The sequence below is a fragment of the Vanessa cardui genome, chromosome 27 (assembly GCF_905220365.1).
Source record: "Vanessa cardui chromosome 27, ilVanCard2.1, whole genome shotgun sequence".
Classification (NCBI taxonomy): Eukaryota; Metazoa; Arthropoda; class Insecta; order Lepidoptera; family Nymphalidae; genus Vanessa; species Vanessa cardui.
The window spans coordinates 7,243,902-7,258,784 of NC_061149.1; the positions used below are offsets into that span (position 1 = coordinate 7,243,902).

Sequence of the window (14,883 nt, forward strand, 5' to 3'; positions counted from 1 at the left end):
AGATCTAATGGATTATAAGTAAATTTTATGGAATATATAAATCTTCTAGTGAACCGAGATGGTCCAGTAGTTAGAACGCGTACATCTTGTGCTGTACTTCGATGTACGCTATGACCGATTGCGGGTTCAAACCCAGACACCACCACTGATTGCAATCAGTGGTGCTTGCCATGTGCCTAATTTGTGTATATAATTCATTTCGTGCTCGGCGATGTAAGAAAACAAGCATGTGTCTAATTTCAACGAAATTCTGACACATGTGAATTCGCTTACCCACATTGGAGCGGTGTGGTGGAATATGGTCTTAACCTTCTCCTAAAAAGGGGTGATGCAGGCCTTAGCCCCTCAGTTGGAAATTTATAGACTGTTACTATATTATACGAGTATATGTAAATGTAAAGTATGTTTGTCTTGACTCCTTCTTTATTTCAAAATATTTTATATATCGTCTCAAAAATGAAATTTAAAATTTAATTTGCCTCCATTTGCGAATTTGTAATAATTTTCATTGTCATCTATGTATATCAAATACTATCGATCTGTAAGCGCACACATAAACACACATACATATTTATATGTATTAATGGGATTTTTTCTAGTAAATCCTTAAATATCTATCAATTTTTTATCGACTAATTCAATTGAAAATTCAAGATAAAAATATCATGTGACTTTATCACAGTACTTTCAGAGGTTATCTTATTTAAATAGTAATCTATATTAATATGATTATTATATTAATTAGCAATTAAAGAACAAAGGAACGAAGGCATACCCACTTTAAAAAATTAAGTCTTTTCCGATGCGGTTTTCCACTTCGTGTCTACGTAAGGCCACTGATTCCGGGGTTCCAAGTTCGAATCTCAGATCAGGCCTATTGGTTTTGGTGTTTTAATTTCATAAGAGGAGTCTGGAAGTTGATTGTGTACGCTCATAATCTGATATATGTATATTGTATATTTATGTTTGGTTCTGGGTCACCATCTTTATCATACATATTCACGGAATAATATGCCACATGTGTATTCCAATAACCCGCATTGGAACAGCCTGGTGGAATATGTTCCAAACCTTCTTCTCAAAGGGTGAAATTTACAGGCTGTTGTTGTTGTTGTTGTTTGTAAACAAACGTCAATTTATCCCGCTCGGCTTCGAATCTGCGATACTCGTGTAGATTTCGTGTTGTAATCACACTGTTCTCTAACAAGTGAATATTTATTTCAATTATTTTTATTACGTTGACGGGGAGTGCCTTCGACAAGTTATATTATGGACGAAGGAGGCTTTACGTAATACGTGTCTTTGGTTGACAGCGGACGATCTGATTATTTTTTTTATATATTTTCACTAGCGACCCGCCCCGACTTTCCATGGGTTTTTTGCTGATACGAAATATACTATAGAATGTTTTTCGATACAACGTTAACAGCCCTTTTGTCATGCACCAACACCCTAGGTCACAACCGCTAGATCCCATCATATTAAGTCTGTAATATCTTCGAAAATATTCATTTAATTTGAACGCTGTAAAGGGCCTTATTACATATATAAAATGACTCTACATATATAAAATGCATCCATTTAGGTATTCAATTGGATAAGGGATTAAATACTGCATTTCGTAAAAGCACATAAATAAGCCATTATCTCTCGTAAAATATATATCATATTTGATCTATTATGTAGGGTTTGATATGTAAGCACAATAAAATTATTTATTTAAGCCTCTTAAATTCCCAGAGTTTCCCTATTATGTTATGCATCGTTTGAACATTTAAATGATTCCCTTGAATCATTTTATCTATTAAAAAAACCGCATCAAAATCAGTTGCGTAATTTAAAAATCTAAGAGTACATACGGACAGACAGATAGCGAGAAGCGAATATATATACTATGTAGTGATTCTTCGTCACTGTGAAATGTCCAGTAGTAACATATAGATATGATACGATTTATAAGTAGGTATTTGATGACGTCACATCTTTTTGATACCGGTTTTGTATTATGCTACTAATTCTTTTTGTTATGGTATAGGTTGGCGGACGAGCATATGGGCCACCTGATGATAAGTGGTCACAATCACCCATAGACGATGACGCTGTAATAAATATTAACTATTCCTTGCATCGTCAATGTGCCACCAACCTTGGGAACTAAGATGTCATGCCCCTTGTGCCTGTAGTTACACTGGCTCACTCACCCTTCAAACCGGAACACAATAATAATGAGTACTGTTATTTGGCGAGAGAATAAAGAAAGAATAACTGATGAGTGGATGGTACCTACCCAGACGGGCTAGCACAAAGCCCTACCGCCAAGTAAAAGTTGGTTGTACCAAAAAAAAAACAACAAATGTAAATCACGCGAACATATACGTACAATGACATCGTTTACAATGACATTAAATCAAAAACATTGTGATAGGTTTAGAAGTTTGTACCAATCTGTTGAATAGCGAAGATTCCCTGCAACCCACTAATTAGGCAAACTAGCCACGCGGCCCGTCTTTGCTTGTGTGCAATACTTTTACTAAACATACTACAGAATTTGTTTATTTACGAAATCACATTAGAAATTTCTAAAATTATCAGCGTTTCTTTAAACCTTCCTCTCGAAACTCTCTATCTATTAAAAAAAATTGCATCAAAATCCGTTGCGCAGTTTTAGAGAAATAAGCATACATAGGGATGTAGGGACAAAGGAAGCGACTTTGTTTTATACTATGTAGTGATAATTAACAGATTGCTATAATTGATAAGAAAAATGGTAAATCCGCAACCCTCCCGTCACGAGTCATTCGCAGTCGAACGTGTCGTATGAATATGGTGGTACCACATTGTCATTCATCTGCCGTGCGGTTTGCAATGGTATCCTAATGCGTCGCATTGGACCTTGGCGATGCCGAAATTTTAACGATGCCTTTTAATTAATTAATTAATTAATTTAATTAGCACATTAATGTGTTCCGTTTCATATATAATTATTTTAAACATATATTACTACATTGTATAAAACAAAGTCACTTTCCGCTGTCTGCTATATGCTTAGATCTTTGAAATTATGCAATGGATTTTGATGCAGTTTTTCTTTTTATAGATAATGATTCGAGAGCAAGGTTTTTGTATAAAATACATGTATAATATAGTAAAATAACAAGAAATATCTGTAGTATATTTAGTATCAGCATTGTATCCGTGTAAAGCCGGGGTGGGTCGCTAGTACACACTATTTATATAACTCTAACTCTGTCAATATGTTACACCTTACATCTCTAGTCTGCCTAGCCTGCAGATTCCCTGGCTGACTTCCCCTTAAAACAGGAGCATAACAATACTAATTATTGCTGTTTAGCGGTACTCGGTGGTGATACTATGTGGTGATACCCAGGCGGGCTCGCATAAAGCCCTACCACCAAATAATAAGGGTATTTTAAAAGTTCGAAATGAGCTGAAAGCAACGATACTCCCAGGTAATTAAGTATCAAAATAAAACAAAATGACCCGATGACATTGTTTCGAATTTGCATTGTTCGGGTTTTGTATACATTTGTGAGGAGAAAACGAATTCTGTGCAAACATTACGATTGGCGAGCTAGATACAGTCTGCACTCGTATAGAAGGTAATTACAATTGCCGAGCTAGAATCAAGAAGAACAATCTGTACCTACTCGTATAGTACATTTCGTATTTTATAATAATATTAACAGTAAATTGCCCACTGCTGGGCTTCCTCTCCCTTTGAGGAGAAGGCTAGGAGCATATTCCTCCACGCTATTCCAATTCCGGTTGTGTCAGGGCCCTCATCCTCGGTGATTGGTGATTTGTATAAAATAATTTAAACCATTTATTTTGCTACACACATACATAACATAGATTATACAGGAAAAAAAAATCAATTTAAAGAACACATTGTAGGTAGCAAGGGGTTCATCTCAGTATAAGCTGTGCTAATGCACATCACTGATTTTCAGATGGCCACTGACTATTGGGTAAACATAAACACATGCGCCCACACGAAAATAAATAAATGAAATTATAAGAACAATAACTAAAAAGCCTTTATACTAAAAAAAAGAAACATCACACAAAAAGAAAAACATCACAAGGAACTTAGAGATAAGATAGACAGACAGACAGACTTAGACATAAGACATTAAAATTGAATATGATTAATACTAAGTCTATGATGTAGTATGACTAACACTATATTTGGAATTTGTTACTCTGATTTTTGTTTATTTAAAAATAATACCGTCAAGTGTTTTTTCCAAGTCGCCTGGGACGTTTGAGAAAGGGAATTGATTGATTTTTTTTATTTTCATTGATTTGATAACTAGACCAAACAACCATCATAACGAATGGGATTTTAATTCAATAATTAAATGGTTTCATTAAAAATTTCTAGTAAGTTTCTTTTAATATTTTTAAGTAAACTCGGGTAGACCCTTTTGATAGTAAATTATCAAAACGGCCAATATTGGCACTGGGCGAAATGTTGGCCACATTGCCTACGCCGCTAAAGCACCACCAATCTTGGGTACTCATATGTTAGCTATATATTCACTTGTGTGTATAAAACTGGCTAATTCGTACTCCAAACAACGATATACCACTAGTTTGGTGGTAGGATACAAATGGCGGGCTTGCACAAAGCCCTACCGAGTAAAAGTCATCTTGTGACGTATGTAAACGAAGCTAACGACTCGTTACTCGTAACTCGAAAGACATCGGTAACTGACCTAATAACGAATAAAGGAACAGACAGTCATAATATTATACCCCTGTTAATGTCGTAATGAAAAATACTAAGAGTATAAAATTTGTATAAAATAAAATATATATATAAAACAATGAACTGAAAAAAGTTTAGACATTTCTATTATCATTTATCATTCTTTTAAAATACCCTTAAAAAAATGCCTAACGACCGTATAGTCCCAAGTTCTAAGCTCGCTGAAAATTAAAAAAAAAAGTTGTTAAGAAAACTTTAACCTCGTTGTACGTACCGCGTAAGAGCGGCAACGTCGCGTGATGCCACACCGACGATACATTAATCTGCCCGATTTAAGGGAGATTATGTGGGTAATTCATTTTATTCCAGTGCGTATATTTTATTTTTTTAGTATATTTCTCACATTTTTTATATCATTTGATTTTTTTTTATATTTACTGGTAATGAGTTTATTTGCTATTGGTTGTTAATTTATCGAATATTAAATCGGTTTATACTAAGTATAGGATATACAGTGTTTCTGATATAAATAATATTGAGACGCATTAATCTCTTGTATTAATGCATGTGTTTTTCTTAACAAATTTAATCTTGTAGTTAGATGACCTTAATAAAAAGAAACCACTTCTTGTTTACTGGTACGAATTGTTGTTATAAAATAAAAAGTTACATAAAGCAAAATATTATTTAATTTATTAGGAAATTTAATAATTTGAGAAATAAAATCTTTCAGTAAGTCTTGCGTACGTAAGTTTGTTAATATTTATATTGAAAAAAATTTAATTGATTATATATATTATTGATTTAATTTGATTATATAAAATATGTTATATACGATATAAAAATATAAATAAATCGGTAAAACATAAAATGAGTCTAGCAACACAGGCCCAAGTGAGCGGCAGTCGGCCATGAACGTCCAGTAGCGTACGACGCGCCGCGCCGCGCGCACGTATACATCGCGACATGAAATTATAACAAGTGATGACAAATGTTTATAAAACTATTTTGTGTACGTCGAGATTGTGTGAAGTGTTGATTTTTGTTTTCATCTCGTGAATTGAAGTTATTGTGTCGTAAGGATTTACTGTGGATTTTTTATGGTATTTGTTTTTTTTAAAGTTTCGTCTAGATAATGTTTTCTGCGTTTTTCGTTTCATGGAGAATGATTACGAATCGGTAATAGAAGCTGTCCAAAGAAATTTATTGAGCTTTAATAAGATTAGTGATTTTAAACTATACACCTATTAAACGATATTATTAATTCGTTTGAAAATTGTAAGAAACAATTTTTTCTCAATGAAGAGATAACATGTGAATTGTTTAAACGATCGATTTTGATAGTGTTTTCGATATTTTATATACTTAAAATTTACGATTTTTTTTTTGTGTATTGATCAATCAAAAATTATACAACTCTATTCACTACGTATTACATTAACATATATATAATATAGTTTCTTATGTTAATTATAAGTGTAATATTAACTTAAGATACTATTTATATAGTAGGTTTGTAATAGTTATTCTGTATAGATATATTAATGCCCACGTGGTCCGAGACGCGAGCTCTATTGAACGGTTTAGTAGAGCTATTCTGTGAGAACGAAACTCGAAAATCACTTTAGAACACGATCGTGAGATGTCAGCTAGCGTGCGACATGGATTATAAAATTTAAAGCTTATACGAATATAATAAAAATACATTGGTAAAAAAGGCATATTATTCGATACAAGATTTTAGTAGATAAGATATAGTAGAGAAAAAGCTTGGAATTAATAACTGTTGACTTCCAGGCAGGATACATTACATACATATATAATTGTATATAACTTATATGATTGTATTTTTTAAGTATTGAAAAAGAGTAACTATTGAGTTTTTTGCCGGTTCTCCTCGGTAGAATCTACTTTCCGAACCGGTGGTAGCTTAACTCAATTGTAAAATGTCGATTCAAAAGTGCTTGTAAGAGCCCACTTGAATAAAGTTTATTTTGATTTTGTAAAACATGAACGTGATACGTAGTAGTTATGGAATAACATCATTGGTCGTTTGTATGTATATGTCTAAAACATTTTATATACATTTTGAAGCTATAAATGAACGTAACATATATATACTAGGTTTAATTTTTGAAAAAAAAATAGAGTATGTTTTCGTATCTATATTATTTGTAACGTTACGTACGATATTGAAATGAGACATATAATAATGATTCATTGTATTAATCGATCTTAAAAAAGTTAGAGCGTACCCGCCACGCTGCTCCATCCTAGTTTGAATGATACACATGAGAGAACTTATGAAACATGCAGATCCTTATAATGTCTTCCTTCACAGAAGTCAGTTGAGTTCGTTCTCATAGAGCAAGCGTTCGATAGTTTTCAAGATAATCTAAAACAAAATCAAAATATACTCTATTCAAGTAGTATTTTACAAGCAATTTTGAATCGCCATTAAACTATATTAAGTGAAGCTACCACCAGTTTGGAAAGTAGACTCTACCGAGGAGAACCGGCAAGAAACCCAGTTCTTACTCTTTTTCCACATTTAAGAGTATAAAGTTGTATTAGAAGGGACATACTCGTTTATTATTTTATTACAGAGTATAAAACATATATAGCTTACCGCTGTCTGTTCTATGTATGCTTAGATCTTTAAAATAACGCAACGGATTTTGATGCGGTTTTTTTTTTTTATATAGATAGTGTGATTCGAGAGGAAGGTTTTTGTATATAATACATGGACAATATAGTAAAGAAACTGTAAGAAGTTTGTAATGTGATGTCGTAAATAAACAAATTCTGAAGTATATTTAGTATAAGTATTGCACCCGTGCATAGCCGGGGCAGGATGCTAGTATTCTTTAATTGTTTAAGACGAATTTAATTATATATTAATTGGTCCGCGAACTGTAACCGACGCCCGCGCCCACTTCGAAACGATAAATCAAATTAAATTTCACTTTTCATCAGCAGCGGGAATAATCTTATCTATACATATATATTTGTCTATCTTTAGATGTACATTTGACTTTCTGTATCTGTTACGAACTATACTTTGAGACTATTGCACTGTATGCTTTTTGTATTAACCAAAATATTTATTCAAGTAGGTTCTTAAAGAAATTTTTTGAATCAAAAGTAAACCTACCATCGGTTTGGATTGTAGATTCTGTCTCAAACTACCATACTCAGCAGTTACAATTTTTAACCAATTTTGGTTAAAGATGTGTCAGTAAAGTAAATTTATGTATATCATGTCTAGGAATCAACAAATACTATTTCCACGCTTTTTGTCGTACATATAATCTTGTATTTAGTAATGTTATTTCAATCAATGTTTTTAGAACTGTATAAGCTTTTCAAACTCTTCAAATCATAGCGCTTTCAATATCCATAGCTGGATATCGCCTAGCGCATAATTGTCGTCTTTGAAATATATTTTTAGGGTCAAAGAGAGATTGCCTTTGTTGTGGATATAGGTCTACTATGATGTCCCTGGGAAAACTACTTTCCCCCATGTTATCAGCTCAGACTTACAGGATTCCTATGTGTTGTCTGGATTTGAACTCACGTCCAACGTTTAAAGTCTTAAAAGATATGTTAAATTGTAAAATTAAATAAATAAAACAATGTTCAATCTCATTTTATCTTATTTATAAGCAGATAAGTTATCTATAGGGTTGTGCTGTATCGTTGAGTAACCCTCGCGGTATGAATCATAATGTTACTTCCTCGATGTTGATTTACTTGTAGTATATTGACTAGTATTTGTCACCCGGTTTTTGCTTTGCAACTATTTAGATTATAGTTGTATTTACGTTGGTTTAGTGTTTGATGTGTAAGAATGCATAACCTGAGGTCATAGGATCAAACACCGGATTGAGCCAATTTTTTTTTTTTTTAGAAATTATACCTTGTTGAAAATATACTATTAGGCTTCTATAAGCACTTTTGAATCTTCATTTAACAACTGTATTAAGTGAAGCTACCATCGGTTCGAAATGTAGATTCTTCCGAGAAGAATCGACAGGAAACTCGGTAGTTTCTATATTTAAAAGTATATCCTGTAATGTCGTTATTACCGTGGCTTAAATCATATAGGTCATATTGGAAATACAGCCTTATAGGATTGTCAGGGCAAGGGATTATTGTCTTTGTGTTACTTCTTCTGTGCAGTTGCCTAGTATATCTTGTCGGAATCCTTCGATATTAATAAATATCAATGTTTGAATGATAAAGGTCGTAACCGACTAGGAAGCATTGCATAACAAAAGCCTACGCGCCATTCGAACTGGCAATTGTTTTGTGACGTCACTAATATCAGTCGCCTTGTGATAGTGAAACTGTTATCACACTTATGTGATAGACTTTTATATCTTATCGCTTTTTACGCGAAAATTATTCCGATTGATGTAGAACTTTCATAATTAATAGTTATAGTTTTAGGAATGTAGAGCTGTAGGTTATACAAAAATTGTCTATGTTGAGGGGTAGAATTAAAATATGCGAAATATGTCTGGATAGGTAGTTATCTAATATTCTACCGCAAAACAGCAATAATTATTGATGTGTGTAGTACCCTTAGTAACCTATATACATCAGCTAGCCCCTTCAAAACCGATCCATTCGTTCCAGAGATAAGCCGGAACAAACAAAATAACAGGCAGACCAAATTTGTAAAAATTCGTAATTCGACTGTCAACGTTTCACGAGTGAGTTTCGAAGTGAATTCGTACAGGATCTCACTGTTCTGTCCTCGTTTTAATAACAGAATCGATACAAGAAATATAGGTTCCTATGTCTGACGTAATTATTTTAATTTACTGATGCATAATCGATTTTATTCGCGATGTTATAAAATATTCAATAGTCCAAGTCGCTGACGTGGCCCCCGTGGGGGGGAGGGGCCCATTGATTGCCGTGCGGCTCGGCCACATCGTACTTTAACCAAGTTTTTAATGATCGTTTTTCATTTATTATTTAAGGAAAGAAACTTGTTCTCAATTTATATAATTACTATAAATTGAAGTGAAATAACAGTCTAGTAATATTCCACTGCTAAACTAAGGCCCCCCACACTCCTTTTAAGGAGAACATTTTAAGAAGACTTGACTCATTATTGTATTCATTGAAGTGTGTTACAATAAATGATAATTTTTGTCTGGGCTTGAACCCGTTATCTTCGTTAACGATTCGGGCGTTTTCACCACTAAGCTTCCATTATCCGAAAGGTTTACAATCTATATTGATTCGTTACTTACGAATAACGTTTTAATTGAAGTTATTTACCACCAGCTCGAGTAACGGAGCGATGGTATATAAGTAGATCATATAGAGGCCACAATGTCTCTAGTTCACATAATCATCACTTGATTTCAATATGTTTAGAGAGTGGAGACGCTAGCCCGCTAGGAGCCTCTTTATTTATAAGATTCCAGCTAACTTTAAAGATACATTAATAAATCATCGTATTAAATGTCTTATAAATATTCAATGCGCATACGCATGGAGACGTATCGTCTACAGCGTACACACGCGTATATACACACTAGAGTCGCGCGTGTGTGTGTGTGTGTGATATCGAATTTTAAGTTATATGTTTATGTGAATATATTATCATAACAGTTAGGGAACGATTGGCCTAAATGTGTAATGTATCTTCAGATATATTAATAAGAATGTCTTACAGTAACACCTTGTAAATTTCCCAGTGCTGGGTTAGGGCTAGGGCCTCAAAATTCCACCACGCTTTTCCTGTGCGGGTTGATGGAATACACATGTGCTAGAATTTCTATGAAATTAGACAGATGCAGGTTTCCTCACGATGTTTTCCTTGCATGAGATGAATTATAAACACAAATTAAGCACACGAATATTCAGTGGTGCTTGCCTGGATTTGAACCCGCATTCATCGGTTAAGATGCACGCGTAACCACTGGGCCATCTCGGTTCGTTTTTTTCACACGCGACGTTAATTCGATCTCGTCAGAGTTCATCTCAAAGACCTCACGCGCTTGTCACACATAAATTAACCCCTAGCTCTGAACGCGAGTAGCGTGCTTTCAAGCCGGATGTCAGGAGTGTCAGGTTCGATTCCCGGGCAATACGATATCGTTCCCATCCGGCTGTGATTGAATATTGTCGTTCGTTAACCGGATGTTGATTCAATATGTCACATGCTTAGTGCACGCGATTTTGCCTGAGATGAGAGCAGTTTATAGTATTATAACCTATGTTTGACGCCGGCTAAGGTCGAGTTTCAGGGGTTGGTCAACAATTCAATTTATCCAAGACTGAATTCTTTGTCCGTTCCAATTCGCATACACAGTGAGCCAGTGTATTTGAAATCGAATTTACAACAAATATTTAATTACAAACGACACTTTTATAACAAAGAAAAAAAAACGCGTGAAAAGAAAAAAAGAACGAGTGCATCTTAACCGATGATTGCGGTTTCAAAACCCAGGCAAGCACCGCTGATTCATGTGCTTAATTTGTCTTTACAATTCATCTCGTGCTCAGCGGTGAAGGAAATCATCGTGAGGAAACCTGCATGTGACAAATTTCATAGAAATTCAGCCACATGTGTATTCCACCAACCCGCATTGGAACAGCGTGGTGGAATATGTTCCAGACCTTCTCCTCAAAGGGAGAGGAGGGCTTTAGCCCAGCAGTGGGAATTTACAGGCTGCTGTTGTTGTTTGTGGAACAGACAAACAAACGCGTTGACATAGTTGACATACTGCGATTGACTATAATATAATTGTAATTGTAAATTAATTAATGAGACCGACAAAGTAAAACGTTTCAACGCTATCAATCAGTTTCCCTAATAAAACAAACGAGTGATTAATTAAATCAAATGAACATTATTCTCGACGTGTCCGACCTAGGTCTTGCATGTGTTCACCGACATTCCTGCATAAATGACTCCGAGGCACAGTGACGAGATTCTTAACTATGTACTAGAAAAGAGCTGTTTTCTAGCCGTTCTAATGTCGCCTTTATCGAAGGTACAAGAGATTATGTAAGGGTTCTGTACCATTGACTAGGTGACTAGGTAGGTAAATAGACATTTGGTAGGTAAATGGCATTTTTTTATAGGAGTCCCTAAATGTTTATTTTTTTTGTTATTATACTTTTTTACTTATATATTTATAAATATAAATATAACTGAGTATGCTGGGAATATTTCATTAAACACTTGAATTTTGGTGGCCATTATTGTTATCGATCAAAAAAGGTTTAGTATTTGTCGTTATAACGGCAGCATAAATAGATATACGTATATTATGAAAAATTAAACTGTCTCGCTATCGCGGTTTTTAAGATACAGCCTAGTGATAGACAGACGGATGGACAGATAGCGAATTCTTAGTAGAAGGCTCTAGCTTTTATCACTTGGGTACGGAACCCTAATAAAGGGTTAATCTAGCCCAAAGTATCTTAAAGCTACCATTGGTTTCTATCGAGAACAATCGTAAAGGTTCCACCTACAGGACTGTCGTGATGAAGAAAGGAAGCTGATGAGGCCTCAGACCGTATTATGAATATGAATATTGTATTTACAATAATTAATTGTCATTAGATATGCATGTATACAATGCACATGACATGCTCGAATCAAACAATGATAACCTCCGTCCTCTGCGAGGTTACACAGACACACACAGAGGCGAGGCGACTCGCTGTCTGAACGTTTAAAGTTATGACAATTTGCATTACATATTTTTTTATTAGGATTAACGCAGACGTGGCTACGTTAAGCTATAAAACCTCTTCGGTCTAGTTTTAAGCTCGTTAGACTGAATTGTAAACCGTGGATACGACACTCCGAGGTCTCGGGTGCGATTCCCAGTCGAGTCGATGTACAAAAAGTTCATAAGTTTTCTATACTGTGTTGGGTCTGGGTGTTTTTGGTTACGCACGCACACGCGCACAAGTGCTTTAGCTACTTACTTTGTGATCGGAGTAGTGTATATGATGTTGTTCAATATTTATTTAATAGAAGTAGGTGGTTCCTGTCAATAATATTTAGCCTTTTTGTGTTTGTTAGGTAAACAAATAGCTAATTCAGCTCACCTCTTTATAAGTATTCAATTTGCACCATAAATATTTCTAATTAATTTCTTGCCGGTTTTTCTCGGTAAAATCTGCATTTCGAAACAATAGTTTTCTAAAATGACGATTCAAAAGTGTTTTTCATCGGCTTCTTTAATAAAGTATATTTTGTTTTAGGTTTTTTAGGTTTCGGTTCTTAGCGAATGTCCCTACCCTATAAGGAACATACCTGACAAATTTCAAGTCTGTACGTGCTATAATTTCTGACATTTCGTAATTAATCAGCCAGTTGTATTTCCCTTTTATATATAAAGATTTATAAATTAATTATCTCTTCAAACGATACATGTAGATGATTAATAACATTGGAGTTATATTTTATTTATTTTGATATCGAGATAGGTAACATAGATTCCGTAATCGCAGCGTGTGCAAGCGTCCTTATTCAACTCTAACGCTTTTACACGTGTGTGCTGTGTGCCGTCGTATCTCGCGAACAATGATAATATTATTGCTCATTATTAAACGTTTGATTAAATAACGCCTGCTATGAAAAATGTACTGTACGTTTGTCTCGGCATTCCGTTTTTTATAGATAGTTAGAAAAATTTGCAAGACAAGCTATAATAGTTATGTATCATATTTGTACTGTTTTTTGTTTTTCCCTTTAATAATGTTAGTATATAGTATTGGTAGGTCTGCAACGCCATCTTGTGTTGAACTAAAAACTAATATATACGTTAGTTTATAGTAAATAGATAGTATAGAAAACGTTATGACATAATACATATTATATATGTGCTATTTTTTAATGGTGGTTGGTTTAATAGTATCGAAGTCTTATAATCTCAGATAAACATAATATACTTCTAACTATATTATTATTTTTTAAAAGATGATGCAAGTTTAGCATTTAATTCATCATTGTTTATTTTGAAACGATTAATGTTTATAAAAATTCCATGAATTTCAGCATATTTGTGGAATTTATGTTTTTATTGATTTTTGTGCTTATGTTGTTTTAATAAAAAATATGAAAAGAAAAATAAACACAAAAAGATATGCCCCGGGTGAGGATCGAACTCACGACCTTAAGATTATGAGACTTACGCGCTGCCTACTGCGCCACCGAGGCCGATGTATGACATTGCGAAATAGATTATCACTTACAAACATAGTAGGAAATATTATTTTTATATGTTAGATTTTTATATGTTTAGATAACAAGTTACTTTTAGTACATGTCAGATATACTGAAGTTACTTAAATAGTAAAAATCTAGACTAAATAATAACTTTAGTCGTAAGCACAGATATAATATTACATAACAAATATAATACTTGCATAATAGGTACCCCTATTATGAAATTTGAATATACATTGTCATTGTTCATGTGCAGTTTGATGGTAAATGGTTACCATCGCTCGTAAATCATCTGTAAGTTACACTTACCATTCCTTGCATCACCCATGTGTCAATAACCTTGGGGACTAAGATTTCCACTTGCAGTTACACTGAAATCAAATCAATTTAATTCAAGTAATTTTGACAATGAAGCGTTTTTGAATCGTCAATATTTAAATGCTAAGACCGCTTCGGAAAGCAGCCCCCAGTGAGAAGAAACGGCAAGAAACTCGCATAGTTATTCATTTCAAATCAACAGATTTACAACGCAATTTTTTACAAAATTAGTGTCATAGGATGCCACCCGAGTCTAACTCCAGGCATTTTTTTTTCTAAAAAGTACTTACTACATAATACATGAACAATATAGTAAAGGAACGAATAATTTTAGAAGAAAATAGTTTCTAATGTGATGACGTAAATAAACAAACTCTGTAGTATATTTAGTATTAGTATCGCACCCGTGCGAAGCCGGAGCGGGTATATAATATATTGTAGAATTAATCTCTTCCTCATTTTGGTTAACCTTTTTAAAAAACTAAGGGTTGAAACGTTGTTGCAAAAATGGGCTCAAGTGTACTCGTGACCGGGGAATCGAACTTCCGACCTTGACTCACAGATGTCCCACCTGACGCGTAACGTGGTATCGTGCGTTAATTATATATCGATATATTTATTA

At 34.0% G+C, this 14,883-nt stretch overlaps 1 protein-coding gene and 1 non-coding gene across 6 annotated transcripts in view; one reads left to right on the top strand and one right to left on the bottom strand.

Annotated features, from left to right (window-relative positions):
* The window catches only part of LOC124541054 (protein daughterless), a 127,571-nt gene that overhangs the window by 80,695 nt on the left and 31,993 nt on the right, over positions 1 to 14,883 (top strand). For 3 of the 5 annotated variants that reach the window (XM_047118857.1, XM_047118859.1, XM_047118856.1), the window contains exon 1: positions 5,638 to 5,835. The exons of the other annotated variants lie outside the window; for them this stretch is intronic. The gene's annotated coding sequence lies outside the window, so the exon portion shown is untranslated. Of the gene's footprint in view, positions 1 to 5,637; positions 5,836 to 14,883 lie in introns of those variants that run through there. 5 annotated transcript variants of the gene reach the window in all.
* On the bottom strand, positions 13,862 to 13,934 carry Trnam-cau. Its single transcript has one exon. It is a non-coding gene; the product is annotated as a tRNA-Met (tRNA).